The sequence below is a fragment of the Syzygium oleosum genome, unplaced genomic scaffold (assembly GCF_021117445.2).
Source record: "Syzygium oleosum isolate NSW1041296 unplaced genomic scaffold, Sole_v2.1 Sole_v2.07, whole genome shotgun sequence".
Taxonomy (NCBI): Eukaryota; Viridiplantae; Streptophyta; class Magnoliopsida; order Myrtales; family Myrtaceae; genus Syzygium; species Syzygium oleosum.
Window position 1 is genome coordinate 3728702 of NW_026607491.1, and position 15879 is coordinate 3744580.

The window sequence follows — 15879 nt, forward strand, 5'->3', positions numbered from 1 at the left end:
ATCGAGGCTCGTTGCGTGTCCCACGTGCATGGAATATCCAAACATTTCTAACTAGACAACGTGCATTTGTAAGGCTCCGCTCACAAAGCGACAGGTGAAGCCTTTGAAATTATCATGAGCGGAGCATGTCGTGGTTTGATCACTGAAGCTGCACGTACAAACTAATTGCTTGACCATTCAATTCACCCCTTGAGAATTTTCAAAAACACTCTTATAGCATAATTTGTCTAGAAATACCTTAATCAAAGTTCATCGACATGGCTTACAAGATAAATGGTGCTCATTTGAAAAAGTCACTCGTAGCTATCAAATGTGATTACTCATAATAGACCAGCACTTAATCCACAAGGGATTGATCGCGTCATTAAACGTTTGATTTGGACACAACAAATAGCATCTCCAAGCCCAAATTAACCTTGTGAATCATACCCGTTATCCAATGGTTTATTTATATATATATATATATATATACCATAAATATCCAAGGATCTGGGGATTGTAAATAGAGAGTAAATTATAATAGAAGGGAATCAATCAATTTGTCCGTTTTCGCTTATTAGAAAGAAATCAAGGAAATTGTAATAAAAAGATTAGAGCAACAAAAATATATGTTATATTTAATCATCGTTCCAAATAATTGAAATATCTAATATATTGAGAAAATAAATAATGGATATGAGATATGCTTGTGGTTCTAGCAACAGTGAAAATATATCCTAGTATAAAAGTGCAGATTTCTACACAGAAAACTATTAAATAAATAAAATAAAATAAAATAACTAGCATTATAAGCTATGTAAAGACCATAAACAATATATAGAACTATAAGAAGAATTGCTAGAAATTCTAGACCAACCATGTAGGTGGTATTGCTAAGAAAAGGGTAAAACGGTAAGAAGAAGTAAGGATATATAACAATTGCAGAGAACTGCTTTAATTTAAAGTACGGACCTTCCACAGGCAGTTCAACCTGCCATTTGTGGGGTATGTAGTATGTAAATGCCAGAAGGAAATTAGAGAAATGAATGGTATATAAACAATATTGAAAGATTACAACAACTGTATTGAAAGGTTACAGGATGTAGATATCGAAATACAAGTGCAGTAGTAAGGAAATTTCTTTGGTAGAAAGTGATGGATCTTATGGAGTTTCGAATGAAACTTTGTGTTTCCTGAGAATAGTTCTAGCAGATGTCTGCAGACTATATTTCTCAAAAGGAAACTAAGATCTAGAGAGTGATATGAAAATTCTGAATAGGGATCAGAAACTTACTGGGTATGAAAGGTTATAGAAAGGTTGTGAGATGTATGATCTCTTATTCTCTCGAAGGAGGCTTGGAGAGATCTGGGGAAGTTGGAGAGGTTTGAACTCAGAGAGAAAGGGTCTGAAGAAGTTCTACCCCCTTAAGAGAGTGAGGTTTTCTTATATAAGCAGGTTGGGTTCCTGTAGAAATAGTTCACGGATGATACTGTAGCAAATAGTAGTAAGTGCACAGTGTTACAGTGAACAGTGACCGAACACAATTATGAAAGTTATGAAAAAGGAAAAGGTTGTCAGACTTTTTTCGGCTCAGAAATTATGAAAACAGCCAGGAGTCTTTCGGCGCCTTATCCTTAGGAGAATCTGGAGAGATCTTCCACTGGTTGAGGCTCTTCTTCTTCTTCTTCGTCCTTCACACTTGCCCAGTTGTGAGGAATGGGAGCAAATCCTGGAATTCCATAGCAATCATCTTCATTGGAATTGCCACTATGATGGGAATGAGAAGAACTGGTTTCTTCAATTTCGGAAAGGGCTTGTTTTAGCATTCCTGCTAGCTGCTGGTGAGATTTAGCGGATGCTAACCTAGAAAGCATAAACCCTTTGTCATGTAGAAAGGGGGTGATATCATCAGAACTGATGGGGATGGAACCCCTAGAAATTAGCCATTCTGTGACGGATTGCTTGGTGACCCTATCAAAAAATTTGAAACCATCCCACCATTTAATTTTGAATCGCCTTATGAGAATGGGGATGCTGGTTTCGATAGCCTTTCGATAGTCAAAATACCATCCGAGAACCCAAGATACTCCGAAGTAATAGAAAAAGAGCATCAGTTTGGGAAAGTTTTTCTCATATGGAAGCGGAGAGAATTTTTCTAGGAAGAGTTCATAACTAGGTTGGATTCTTGGGTGGATTATTTCATTAGTTGGTCCCAAGTGGTCCCACCATCTGATAAACCAATATGGAACAAGTTTGATATCAAAATCTTCGAAGAAGAATAGCCAAGTATGGGAATTGTTGGCATTTTTCCTCCAAAAGGTATTCCACCAAGCTTGTTGGTAGTCAAAATATGAAAAGGATGTTCTATATGGAAGGGCTTCACTTGTTTTGGTATTGAATTTTTTCAAGGTCAATGGATCAGATTTCCATTGAGAAGGGTGAATGACCCTATGAATTCTGGCTGTGGAATAGTTCACATTGCCCTTATCCGAGAAATGTCTGAAAGTGACAGATTTTGTTTCTTCCAGAATTTTCTCATAAAACTCATTTGTTTTATAAATATCATGAGGAGTATATAAGAATTTTTCAAAAAACATGTTTTGAGCAAAAACATAAGGATCTGCATTATAAAAACCATTTTCAACATTGCAGATATTCTGAAATATTGTTTTATGGAAAAATTTTGATTTTGGAGGGGTCGTCTGAGTAGACTGAATGACCACCTCACTAGAAATTGTTTTTCCCTTTGCCTTTTGAGTGGCTATGGGAGAGGGATCAGGACTTACCATTGCTAGGGATGGTCGTGGCTGACTATTGAAGGCTTATTGGAGAAGCTGTAATGCTTCTTCTTGAGATAACTAAGTTATATCGAATTGGGAGAGCTTATCAGAAGGATTTCCCGTAAGATGAACAGGTTCCTTTTTGACCTGGCTAGAAATGGTAGTAATATTCAATGGTTGCTGAGTAGCCTGGAGCCAGGTTTTGATATTAGTTAGGCCTGAGGTTTTCTTTTCGGAAGATGGTTCTGCAACTTGTTTTCCTTTGTCTCTCCTTGTGGGCTTGTTGGGTGGTTTGGGAGGCATTTTCCCTGTAAAAATTCTCTTGTGAGAAAATCTGGGAGAGAGTTTGAAGAACCATTTATGAATTCTATATCAAATTCAAAAACAGATAAAATGGCTTGCCATCTGACAAAAATCTGTTTAGAGGCAATATTTTGAACATCTTTTTGCAAAACATCTTTTGCAGATTTACAATCAATTCGTAATAAGAACTTTTGATTCAAAAGATCTCCTTGAAACTTAGAAATAGAAAGTACAATAGCAAGGATTTCCTTTTTGATTGTGGAGTAATTCTTTTGACAATCATTCCAATGTTTGGAGACAAATTGAACAATTTGTTCTTTATTGTCTTTGGATTGTTTAAGAATCCCTCCGTATCCAATATCAGAAGCATCAGTTTCAACAATTTTAAAAGCAAAAGGATCAGCAAGATGTAAACAAGGAATTTCCTTGACAGTCCGCTTGATCTGTTTTACAATATCAGTATGAATTTGAGTCCATGGTGGAGGATCTTTCTTGAGCCTCTGAAGGAGTGGTTTGCAAATTATATTGATGCGAGAGAAGAATTCAATAATATAATTCAAACTTCCTAGAAATCTTTGCAATTGATTTTTATCTCTGATTTCATTAGGAAATTTTTCAGAAAATATTATTGATCTTTCAATGGGAATGATGGTTCCTTGATGAATGGAATGTCATGCCTTTTGGATTGAAAAATGCCCCTTCTGAATTTCAAAGAATAATGAATGATATTTTTAATCATTGTTCTGATTATATTATTGTTTATATTGATGATGTTTTAATATTTTCTGCATCCATAGAAAAACACTTTAAACACATCAATCATTTTATCAATATTGTAAAGAAAAATGGTTTAGTAGTTTCACCTACTAAAATATCCCTTTTCAAAACAAAGATTCGTTTTCTAGGACATTACATGGAATAATTATGGGTTTTTATTTGAAGAGTGAGAGATTTTAAAATATTTTTGTCTTTGAGAGAGACTGTAAGACCAGGATGACTATCAAAATAAATTGGACCGCTGCAAAGACTAGTCTCGACAGCACCAAGAATAGATTCTTCATATTTTAAAAGTCTAGCATCTCTTAAAATAAGGAGTAAGGAAGTATCTAATCCTTCTTTGGTAAGGGGCTTTGCACCAACCTGTACCAATCCTATGTGCATGTAATTCCATTTCTGGGAATGCTTCTTTATAGAATCCTTATTCAAAAGTTGTATTGAAGCAAAGGAGTTAGAAAGTGGTATATCTCTTTCTTCAGTAACAATGACATAATCATTGTTTCCAAAGAGTCTAAACTTAGAATGTTCATAAATTTTATCAAGTTTAACTTTTGGAATGAACCAATTTTCGATGGATTTATTGAAATCTTCTATATTAATTTCTTCTCTATTTATTGGTCCTTGATCTGAGGACATTTGTGATAAAGAACTAGGAGAAGACTCAGATCTCCTTAATAAGTTCATTTCAAAAGACTACTTCCTTCTTTTCAATAGATTTCGACGATGCTTACCAACGGTCTTACTACCCCACTAGGCTTTACTGCTTGGAACACATCCAAAAATCACTTGAAAAGATCTCCATGAAGGAAATCGTCTTTACTGAGAATGAATTTATAAGGAATATCTTTATCAACCCCTTGGCTTTGATACCATATCCAATAGTTGAAGGTTCTATTCCCATAGCTCTTATATACAGAGTTTATTACAAAGTAATGAATTCTGCCTTCGGTAGCAAAGCTTTTAAATTAAGTTCCAATAGGTAAACCCTTCTTCTGCAAACAGACATTTCTAAAGCAAATGTTACCATTCCTAGGACCATTCCTTGGAATCAGATAACCCTTCCTGATCAATGGAAATTAGAAAACCGAATTCCCCAGCCAATCATTCAAAATTCTGATCCTACCAATATCATTCAACACCCTGAAGGAAGAGTAACTATTCTATTTTCCAGAAGATCAATAGATATTCCTAGAAGGTCTTGCGACATTAGATCAATTCCTTCTTGGCATTCTACTTCCTCTCGAAGGTCAGTAGACACTATTCCTAATATTCCTTTGAATATCCCTTTGAATAATACTGAGAAAGCATCTGCTAGTGCTCCTCCTCTTCCAAACATCAGTGGTATAGATAACAGGTCCGGAATTTCCAGGCCAGTTTATCAACATACTCCTGATTTCCCTGACCCAACTTCTTCCGAAATGGAAGATCCTGAAATCAATGTTTTGGAAATAGCCTTTGAACTTGACAGAATCATTTTGAATAAAGAATTCAATTCCTTTGATAATAGACATATCAGAGAATGGTTCTTTGCAAATTTTCAAAAACAAGCACTTGAAATTAAAAAAGAATATTATGATTACATGTATCAACTTGAAATCGAAGTATTCTTCTTTGATTGGTTTGAAAAAGTATTTCTAAAAGAAAAACAGATTTTTGTTTTAGATCAATTTTATAAATGGAAATTAGACGATGGCCATGTCATTGAATCTAATCATCCTCCTCTGAGAAAAATTAAATTTGATCATCGGGCGACTGAAATTATAGCTTCCCCTTTCAAAGCTGCCTCAGAAATAGATGGCATAGGAATCAAAAAGATTGTTGAACAAAATAACTTTTCTAATCAACATCTGCACACCATAGGAAAGCAGCTTGATCGAATTGAAAATCTTACTCAAAATAGTTTCTCATCTTCTTCTATAACAATTCCGAAAAAGGATTTAAAACCGCCTCTCTTTAGGAATTTTGAAATTCCAAAAAATCCTAGTCTTGATTTTGCCAAAGCCTTAGAGGATAGGAGAAGACTCCTCAAAGGAAAAACGGTTTTGATTCCTAAAAATCCTATAATTTTGGATACCCCTTTAATACAAAATTTGAGTGTCAAGGATACTCCAGATCGCATTGAGCCTTCTAATCAAATCAATCTTTTAGATAAATCCGATACTGAATCCCTTCCAGAAGTAAATCGCATCACTTGGAAGGATCCTCAAAAGTTATATTATTCCCGTGCTACTCCACCTGATATCCTCACAGAAGAAACCTTTTCTAAAGTTCAGAACAAATATTCTTCTGATGCTATCTATGAATGGAATATAGATGGTGTTTCGGAGCAAAACCTTATAAATATTCTGACTCAGATGGTCATGCTTGCTAATACTTATAAGACCATCCCTGATACATCCGATCATTCTGTTGCATATCTTTTAATAATCGGATTTACAGGCCAGCTCAAAGGATGGTGGGATAACTACCTGAATGAAGAGCAAAGGTCTCAAATTCTAAATGCCTATAAACTCGACCCTTTTGGTCAAAATATTCTTGATGAAGCTGATCAACCCATCCAAGATGCTGTTAACACTTTAATATTTTCTATATCCCAACATTTTCTAGGAGATTCTTCTCATATTATTGATAAAAACCAAGATCTTTTATCCAATATGAAATGTAGATCTTTAGGAGAATTCCGAGAATATAAAGAAATATTTTTGCAAAGAGTTTTCCAAAGAACAGACTGCAACCAGTCTTTCTGGAAAGAAAAATTTCTTGCTGGCTTACCAAAACTCATAGAAGAACAAGTTCGTGGTAAGATAAGAGAAGAATATGGAAATCAAATTCCATATGACCATCTTTCTTATGGTGAACTGACCTCTTATATTTATAAAATAGGAACACAATTGTGCACTAACATTCGTCTCCAAAAACAAATCAAGAAAGAACAAAAACTTTCTAAAAACGGATTAGGAGATTTTTGTGCCCAATATGATCCATCTTTTGAATCTTTTGAAAAATCCAAATGTTCAGGAAAATGCCTTTCTAAACAAAAGGATAACAAGAAATTTTATAAGAAACCTTATAAAAAGAAATTTGATAAAAAATATTCTGATAAGAAATTTTCTAAAAGAAAAGAAAATGATAGTTTTGATAAAACCAAAAAATCTAAAAGAGATTTTAAAAACATCACTTGCTATAACTGCGGCAAAAAAGGCCATACTTCTCGATTTTGCAAGCTCAGCAAAAAGGTTAATGAGTTAGATTTAGATGAAGAAACTATTAATCAACTCAATCAATTAATGATTGAAACTGATAGTAGTTCTTCTGATGAATCTAGTTTTGAAAAAGGATTACAAATTTGTGATTTGGAAACCTCTTCCTCATCAACTTCAGAAAGTGAAGATGAAGAAGCCACCAGCTTTGAAATAAATGTTTTAACAAAAGAAGAAGAAATTCTTTTGCAAACAATTGATCAGATCACTGATCCTGAAACAAAAATAAAATATTTGAATAATTTCCAAAACCCCAAATCAGCTTCTAAACCTACTTTTCAAACTCGCAATCCTTATAATATTTCTACCATTCTTGACAAAACCAAGAAAACCAATTTCAAACCCATTTCTATAAATGATCTAACCAAAGAAATCAATAAACAAAAGGAGGAAATTCAAAATCTCAAAGCTGCTCAGATAATTATGCAAAAAGACATTTTGGATATTAAAATGAAAAATTTTAAAAAGAAACAAAAGGAAGAAGATTTTGAAGAAAATGATATTCCTCAACTCCCTTCTTCTTCTTATACAAACTTCCTTTTAATGCTTTCTGAAATAATTACCAGAAAATGGATTATCAACATTTCCATAAGAATCCAAAATGAAATTGTTTTGGAAACAACAGCCCTTTTTGATACTGGAGCAAACCTTAATTGTATAAAGGAAGGTCTTATTCCAACCAAATATTTTGAGAAAACTTATCACGCCCCGAACCCGAACGAGCACGCGATCATCCCTTTGTGGTCGTAATGTACGCGACATCCCAGGACTTGTCGCCGACCCAATCAAAACACTAACGAGCAACGCATGCGGAAGCAACCTCGAACTCTCCAAACAACATATAAACAACGGGATAGTAGAGAGACAAAGAACACACATTAACAAAACACTTTTATAAACATAACATCGATTACAACACATACATTTGCAAGCCTTCTACGAGGCCACTATCTACGAACCACGCACAACAACAAGGATCGGGTGGTTGGTAAGCTTAACTCCTCTATAAAAAGGGGCACTCAAAAGATGAGCTAACTCGACCTATCCTCAATCCCCGTAGTATTCTGGCAGAGTCTCCTGATCAATCACGGTCGCGGGTCTGAAATAGTTTGGTTATACAACCATGAGAACACTTCTCAATAAGCAACTACCTAAGCCTCGCTTAGGCCAAAGCGTACCTCTGAACAATTCTAAACATGCAATACCGACATCCAACATGTCATAACAATCACAGGCGCCCTTACCTCACATCGGCACATACACAAGCCCTGCACGTTAGAATATCGCCATAACATGGCCAATTGCTCATCAAGCTTGTACAACGCAATTCAAGGTATAATCATGCATAACACGATTAATAACCCAGACGTGCTCGACATTAAATTCAATCATGGCATTCTCCAATGCATAGCACACGTTTATAAATGCCCAGATTATTAACGACCCCTCGGGCCACCGAACTCCCGCCGGTCTTCTGGCGTAACCAGGCATCGTCCCGCTACGTTGGCGACGGCAACGTTGGGGATCGAACACCCCCCGGCAAGCCGGGTACCCAACGGCATTCCACTTAGGAGCATCGATCCGGCCTCCACCGCGATCGGCATCGTCTGGGATCGAACACCCCCCGGCAAGCCGGGTACGAGCACGGCAACGTTGGGGATCGAACACCCCCCGGCAAGCCGGGTACCCAACGGCATCGTCTAGAACTCCCGCCTAGACGGAACGTGTCGTGACCATGCACACACCTCAGCAATCATTATCAATTCTTATTTTTGTAAATTAGCCCAATGTCAACTAAATCCGTCAAACGCCACAATAACATCGAATAGTCCCCGAGAGAGAGAGAAAACCGGAATTGCACACATTCGGGCTATTCTGGGCAGTTTGCGCAACAACCGAAATTTCTTTGAAATAAATATTAATTCAACTCCAAAAAATTCTGAAATTTGCATATGTTATACAAAACATCTTGATGAACATTTTTCATGAAGAACACAAGATCCATTTCTGTCTAGAACCACCTCTTTTTGTCATCCAAAGTCGGACATAAAACATTTCATTCGGACTGGCCATCAGGCTTCCAAAATGTATTTCAAGTAGTAACCAAATCTCCTTAGAACGATTTGAAATTTTTATATGTCATAGCTAAAAATGTCTCCAACAAGTTTTGTGAAGGAAGTATTTTGAAAATAGGTCTAGAAAAATTTATAAAAATTCGAACAGACCCGAAGGTCAGAGGAACAGTGTTTCCGGCAGACTTATTTCGGTCAAAAGATGGACTTACGAATGGCACTAGATGATCTCCAAAAATTCCAGATTTAATATATGTCAAACTTCAAGATGTTATGAAAAAATTTTATGAAGAACACTTCCTCAAATTCGGCCCACATAAGTCACAGTAAAAATAGAAAAATCCAGCGACACAGCAGCAACCTTACCGAAAATTAACCAACAAGCACCACCAAGCAAACCAAGCACAACCAGCCACTAAACCAACTATCCACAGTCCTTAAACCATCTCTAACATGTCCATTAGTCACCCCTTAGCCTAGTCAAGGGTTAGGAAGCCACTTACTAGGAATCCTAAGCAAGCAAACCAAGAAGAAGAGGCAGACAACTCTCGCGGTGAGTGAGCTCACGAGCCGGACGGGCGAGCGCCTGGCACTCACGGTGGCTGAGGGTGGCTGAGCAAGCAAGGAAGCTGGTCGGTCTGGTGAGCGGCAGCAAGAAAAAGCAAGAAGCAAAGAAGCAAAATGAAGAAAAAAACAGCAGCAACAGAAGTGAAGAAGAAGCAGCGGCAGCAGCAATGATGGACAGAAGCAGCACGTGAAGCAGCATGGGGCAGCATGGGTCAATGGTCAGCAAAGCACACGTGAAGGTGCAGCAAGAAGTCAGCAGCAAGTCAGCAGAAACAGAGGCAGAAACAATCAGCAAGTGCAGAAATGGCATGGGCGGAGCAGAAGCAACACGGCAGCAGAAGCAGCAGGGAAGTCCATCATGGCAGCTGCATGGGGAGGTCAAAGAACGTGGGGCAAAGAGCAAAGTCAGCAGAAGAAGTCAGCAGTAGAAGTAATCATGCAGAGGAAGAAGCAGCACGTGAGGGTCAGCAAGCGTGGGGTGTTCGGCGGGAAAGGAGGAGAGGAGAGAGAGAGAGAGGGAGAGAGAGAGAGTCAACGGTAATTATCGCGATCCAACGATCCACGTTCGAACCCGAAAACGATCTAACGGATCACTAAAAATTCTAATTATAAACTAAGGAAAAACCAACGGATACTAAATAAAATAAACCTAGAGGGAGGTCTACCAGTCAAAATTCGCACCCGGTCCAAATTTTCACTTTCCGACTAATCTAGGCAAACTCGAGACTGGCCACAATAATATCGACACCGTCCAATTTAATTCGTCACGAAACTCCGAAAATTCGACACCAAAGTTCGAGCTCTAAATAACGGCCAAATTCGATCGAATGCGATTCTAGCGAAATCTCAATTTTAAAAACAATAACCGAGAGTGATCAGTTCCCGGGCGAGATTTTACTATAAGCACACTGACGAATTACACGTTTTATAAATTCCAAAAATGGGTCGAAATTCGGAATGTCACAAAACTTCTCAGTCTCTCAAATCAGCTTCCGGAGATAGATTAATTATTAATTACAAAATTCCTAAAGCCGAGATTGTAAAAGACCAAATTTCTTTCAAAACTCCCTTTCTCCTTGTTAAGAATATCAAACAAAATGTTATTTTAGGGTCACCTTTTATCAATTTACTCCAGCCTTTTAAAGTTTCTGAAAAAGGAATTGAAACTGAAACCTTAGGCAAAAGAATTTGCTTTAATTTCGTTTCAAAAACCCAAACCAGAAATTTGAATACTCTTCAAGAACATTCCATTTCTGAGATTAATTGCAAAATCCAAGACAAAGAAACTCATCTTCAGTTTCTTAAAGAAGATCTTGAATACAAAAGGATTGACAAAAATCTTTCTGAAACCAGTCTTCAGAAAAGGATTTCCAATCTTGAAAATCAAATCAAAGATTCCATATGTTCTAATATTCCCAATGCCTTCTGGTCTCGTAAATGTCACATAGTTGATTTACCTTATGAACCAAGATTTTCAGAAAAGGATATTCCTACTAAGGCTAGACCTTCTCAAATGAATCACGAAGTTCTAAATTTATGCCAAAAAGAAATACAGGAACTTCTTGAGAAGAAGCTTATTAAGAAAAGCCAATCCCCTTGGAGTTGCTCTGCTTTCTATGTCAACAAAAATGCTGAGCTAGAAAGAGGAGTCCCAAGATTGGTAATAAATTATAAGCCCTTGAATACAGCTTTAAAATGGATAAGATATCCAATTCCTAACAAAAAAGATTTGTTAAATAGACTTTGTGATGCAAAGATCTTTTCTAAATTTGATATGAAATCAGGCTTCTGGCAAATTCAAATTAGTAAAAAGGACAGATATAAGATAGCCTTTACTGTTCCTTTTGGCCAATATGAATGGAATGTCATGCCTTTTGGATTGAAAAATGCCCCTTCTGAATTTCAAAGAATAATGAATGATATTTTTAATCATTGTTCTGATTATATTATTGTTTATATTGATGATGTTTTAATATTTTCTGCATCCATAGAAAAACACTTTAAACACATCAATCATTTTATCAATATTGTAAAGAAAAATGGTTTAGTAGTTTCACATACTAAAATATCCCTTTTCAAAACAAAGATTCGTTTTCTAGGACATTACATCCATCAAGGAACCATCATTCCCATTGAAAGATCAATAATATTTTCTGAAAAATTTCCTGATGAAATCAGAGATAAAAATCAATTGCAAAGATTTCTAGGAAGTTTGAATTATATTATTGAATTCTTCCCTCGCATCAATATAATTTGCAAACCACTCCATCAGAGGCTCAAGAAAGATCCTCCACCATGGACTCAAATTCATACTGATATTGTAAAACAGATCAAGCGGACTGTCAAGGAAATTCCTTGTTTACATCTTGTTGATCCTTTTGCTTTTAAAATTGTTGAAACTGATGCTTCTGATATTGGATACGGAGGGATTCTTAAACAATCCAAAGACAATAAAGAACAAATTGTTCAATTTGTCTCCAAACATTGGAATGATTGTCAAAAGAATTACTCCACAGTCAAAAAGGAAATCCTTGCTATTGTACTTTCTATTTCTAAGTTTCAAGGAGATCTTTTGAATCAAAAGTTCTTATTACAAATTGATTGTAAATCTACAAAAGACGTTTTGCAAAAAGATGTTCAAAATATTGCCTCTAAACAGATTTTTGCCAGATGGCAAGCCATTTTATCTGTTTTTGAATTTGATATAGAATTCATAAATGGTTCTTCAAACTCTCTCCCAGATTTTCTCACAAGAGAATTTTTACAGGGAAAATGCCTCACAAACCACCCAACAAGCCCACAAGGAGAGACAAAGGAAAACAAGTTGCAGAACCATCTTCCGAAAAGAAAACCTCAGGCCTAACTAATATCAAAACCTGGCTCCAGGCTACTCAGCAACCATTGAATATTACTACCATTTCTAGCCAGGTCAAAAAGGAACCTGTTCCTCTTACGGGAAATCCTTCTGATAAGCTCTCCCAATTCGATATAACTCAGTTATCTCAAGAAGAAGCATTACAGCTTCTCCAACAAGCCTTCAATAGTCAGCCACAACCATCCCTAGCAATGGTAAGTCCTGATCCCTCTCCCATAGCCACTCAAAAGGCAAAGGGAAAAACAATTTCTAGTGAGGTGGTCATTCAGTCTACTCAGACGACCCCTCCAAAATCAAAATTTTCCATAAAACAATATTTCAGAATATCTGCAATGTTGAAAATGGTTTTTATAATGCAGATCCTTATGTTTTTGCTCAAAACATGTTTTCTGAAAAATTCTTATATACTCCTCATGATATTTATAAAACAAATGAGTTTTATGAGAAAATTCTGGAAGAAACAAAATCTGTCACTTTCAGACATTTCTCGGATAAGGGCCATGTGAACTATTCCACAGCCAAAATTCATAGGGTCATTCACCCTTCTCAATGGAAATCTGATCCATTGACCTTGAAAAAAATTCAATACCAAAACAAGTGAAGCCCTTCCATATAGAACATCATTTTCATATTTTGACTACCAACAAGCTTGGTGGAATACCTTTTGGAGGAAAAATGCCAACAATTCCCATACTTGGCTATTCTTCTTCGAAGATTTTGATATCAAACTTGTTCCATATTGGTTTATCAGATGGTGGGACCACTTGGGACCAACTGATGAAATAATCCACCCAAGAATCCAACCTAGTTATGAACTCTTCCTAGAAAAATTCTCTCCGCTTCCATATGAGAAAAACTTTCCCAAACTGATGCTCTTTTTCTATTACTTCGGAGTATCTTGGGTTCTCGGATGGTATTTTGACTATCGAAAGGCTATCGAAACCAGCATCCCCATTCTCATAAGGCGATTCAAAATTAAATGGTGGGATGGTTTCAAATTTTTTGATAGGTCACCAAGCAAGCCGTCACAGAATGGCTAATTTCTAGGGTTTCCATCCCCATCAGTTCTGATGATATCACTCCCTTTCTACATGACAAAGGGTTTATGCTTTCTAGGTTAGCATCCGCTAAATCTCACCAGCAGCTAGCAGGAATGCTAAAACAAGCCCTTTCCGAAATTGAAGAAACCAGTTCTTCTCATTCCCATCATAGTGGCAATTCCAATGAAGATGACTGCTATGGAATTCCAGGATTTGCTCCCATTCCTCACAACTGGGCAAGTGTGAAGGACGAAGAAGAAGAAGAAGAGCCTCAACCAGTGGAAGATCTCTCCAGATTCTCCTAAGGACAAGGCGCCGAAAGACTCCTGGCTGTTTTCATAATTTCTGAACCGAAAGAAGTCTGACAACCTTTTCCTTTTTCATAACTTTCATAATTGTGTTAGGTCACTGTTCACTGTAACACTGTGCACTTACTACTATTTGCTATAGTATCACCCGTGAACTATTTCTACAGGAACCCAACTTGCTTATATAAGAAAACCTCACTCCCTTAAGGGGGTAGAACTTCTTCAGACCCTTTCTCTCTGAGTTCAAAACCTCTCCAACTTCCCCAGATCTCTCCAAGCCTCCTTCGAGAGAATAAGAGATCATACATCTCACAACCTTTCTATAACCTTTCATACCCAGTAAGTTTCTGATCCCTATTCAGAATTTTCATATCACTCTCCAGATCTTAGTTTCCTTTTGAGAAATATAGTCTGCAGACATCTGCTAGAACTATTCTTAGGAAACACAAAGTTTCATTCGAAACTCCATAAGATCCATCACTTTCTACCAAAGAAATTTCCTTACTACTGCACTTGTATTTCGATATCTACATCCTGTAACCTTTCAATACTGTTGTTGTAATCTTTCAATATTGTTTATATACCAGTCATTTCTCTAATTTCCTTCTGGCATTTACATACTACATACCCCACAAACGGCAGGTTGAACCGCCTGTGGAAGGTCTGTACTTTAAATTAAAGCAGTTCTCTGCAATTGTTATATATCCTTACTTCTTCTTACCGGTTTACCCTTTTCTTAGCAATACCATCTACATGGTTGGTCTAGCATTTCTAGCAATTCTTCTTATAGTTCTATATATTGTTTATGGTCTTTACATAGCTTATAATGCTCGTTATTTTATTTAATTTTATTTATTTAATAGTTTTCTGTGTAGAAATCTGCACTTTTATACTAGGATATATTTTCACTGTTGCTAGAACCACAAGCATATCTCATATCCATTATTTATTTTCTCAATATATTAGATATTTCAATTATTTGGAATGACGATTAAATATAACATATATTTTTGTTGCTCTAATCTTTTTATTACAATTTCCCTGATTTCTTTCTAATAAGCGAAAACGGACAGATTGATTGATTCCCTTCTATTATAATTTACTCTCTATTTACAATCCCCAGATCCTTGGATATATATATAAGGAGATCAACGGATTCAGGTAAAAAAAGAAAAATAGTGGACGAAGACCATAAAAGTATTGGTCGTATGAAACGTCAATAATGTGGATAGGAACTCCCAATGCTCTTGAGCCACGTGTTGCAACTAGAAAATGACTGTTCGTCTCTATCCCACAGATAATAGATGACGACGTTGTTTTTGTCGTTGGTGCAGAGTCGTTTTAAGGAAATCGAAATCACGTACATCTATATTGCAATTATTGGATAATCGATTCCTAGGGGCTAGGGCTACTACGCACATAATGACAGTAGATAAAGGTCATTCCTAATGTACTTCCAAATCCAAACTATGATATTCAATGGCACTTAGCTCGTTTCTGACGATCGTTTTATCGTTTGTTCGTTCTACAATTGTTTATGACAGATCTAAGGAATATAGAAAGACCCGCCAAACTCTCGGACCAAGCTGATGCTGCCGTTGAACCTTCAGGAAATTTGTAATTGTAAGACGACAATGTTTGTCTTAATTAAAAGAGAGAGAGAGACAGCAAAGGGGGGTTGTTGTCACGTTCACCACCACCAACCACCACTCGTCTTTCCTTCTCTTGGGGGTTAGGTGAAGCGATGGAGAACTTCATATCAAGCTTGTGCAGTTATCCAAATTGCTTTTTATTATGTGGACAAGCTTAGAAGACATTTTTTGTTTGGCCAAATTTCATTATTACGTGACATGGAATTCTATAACCATCAATTTATATTCATATTCATAATATAGTATCTTCACTTATTTCTCACTT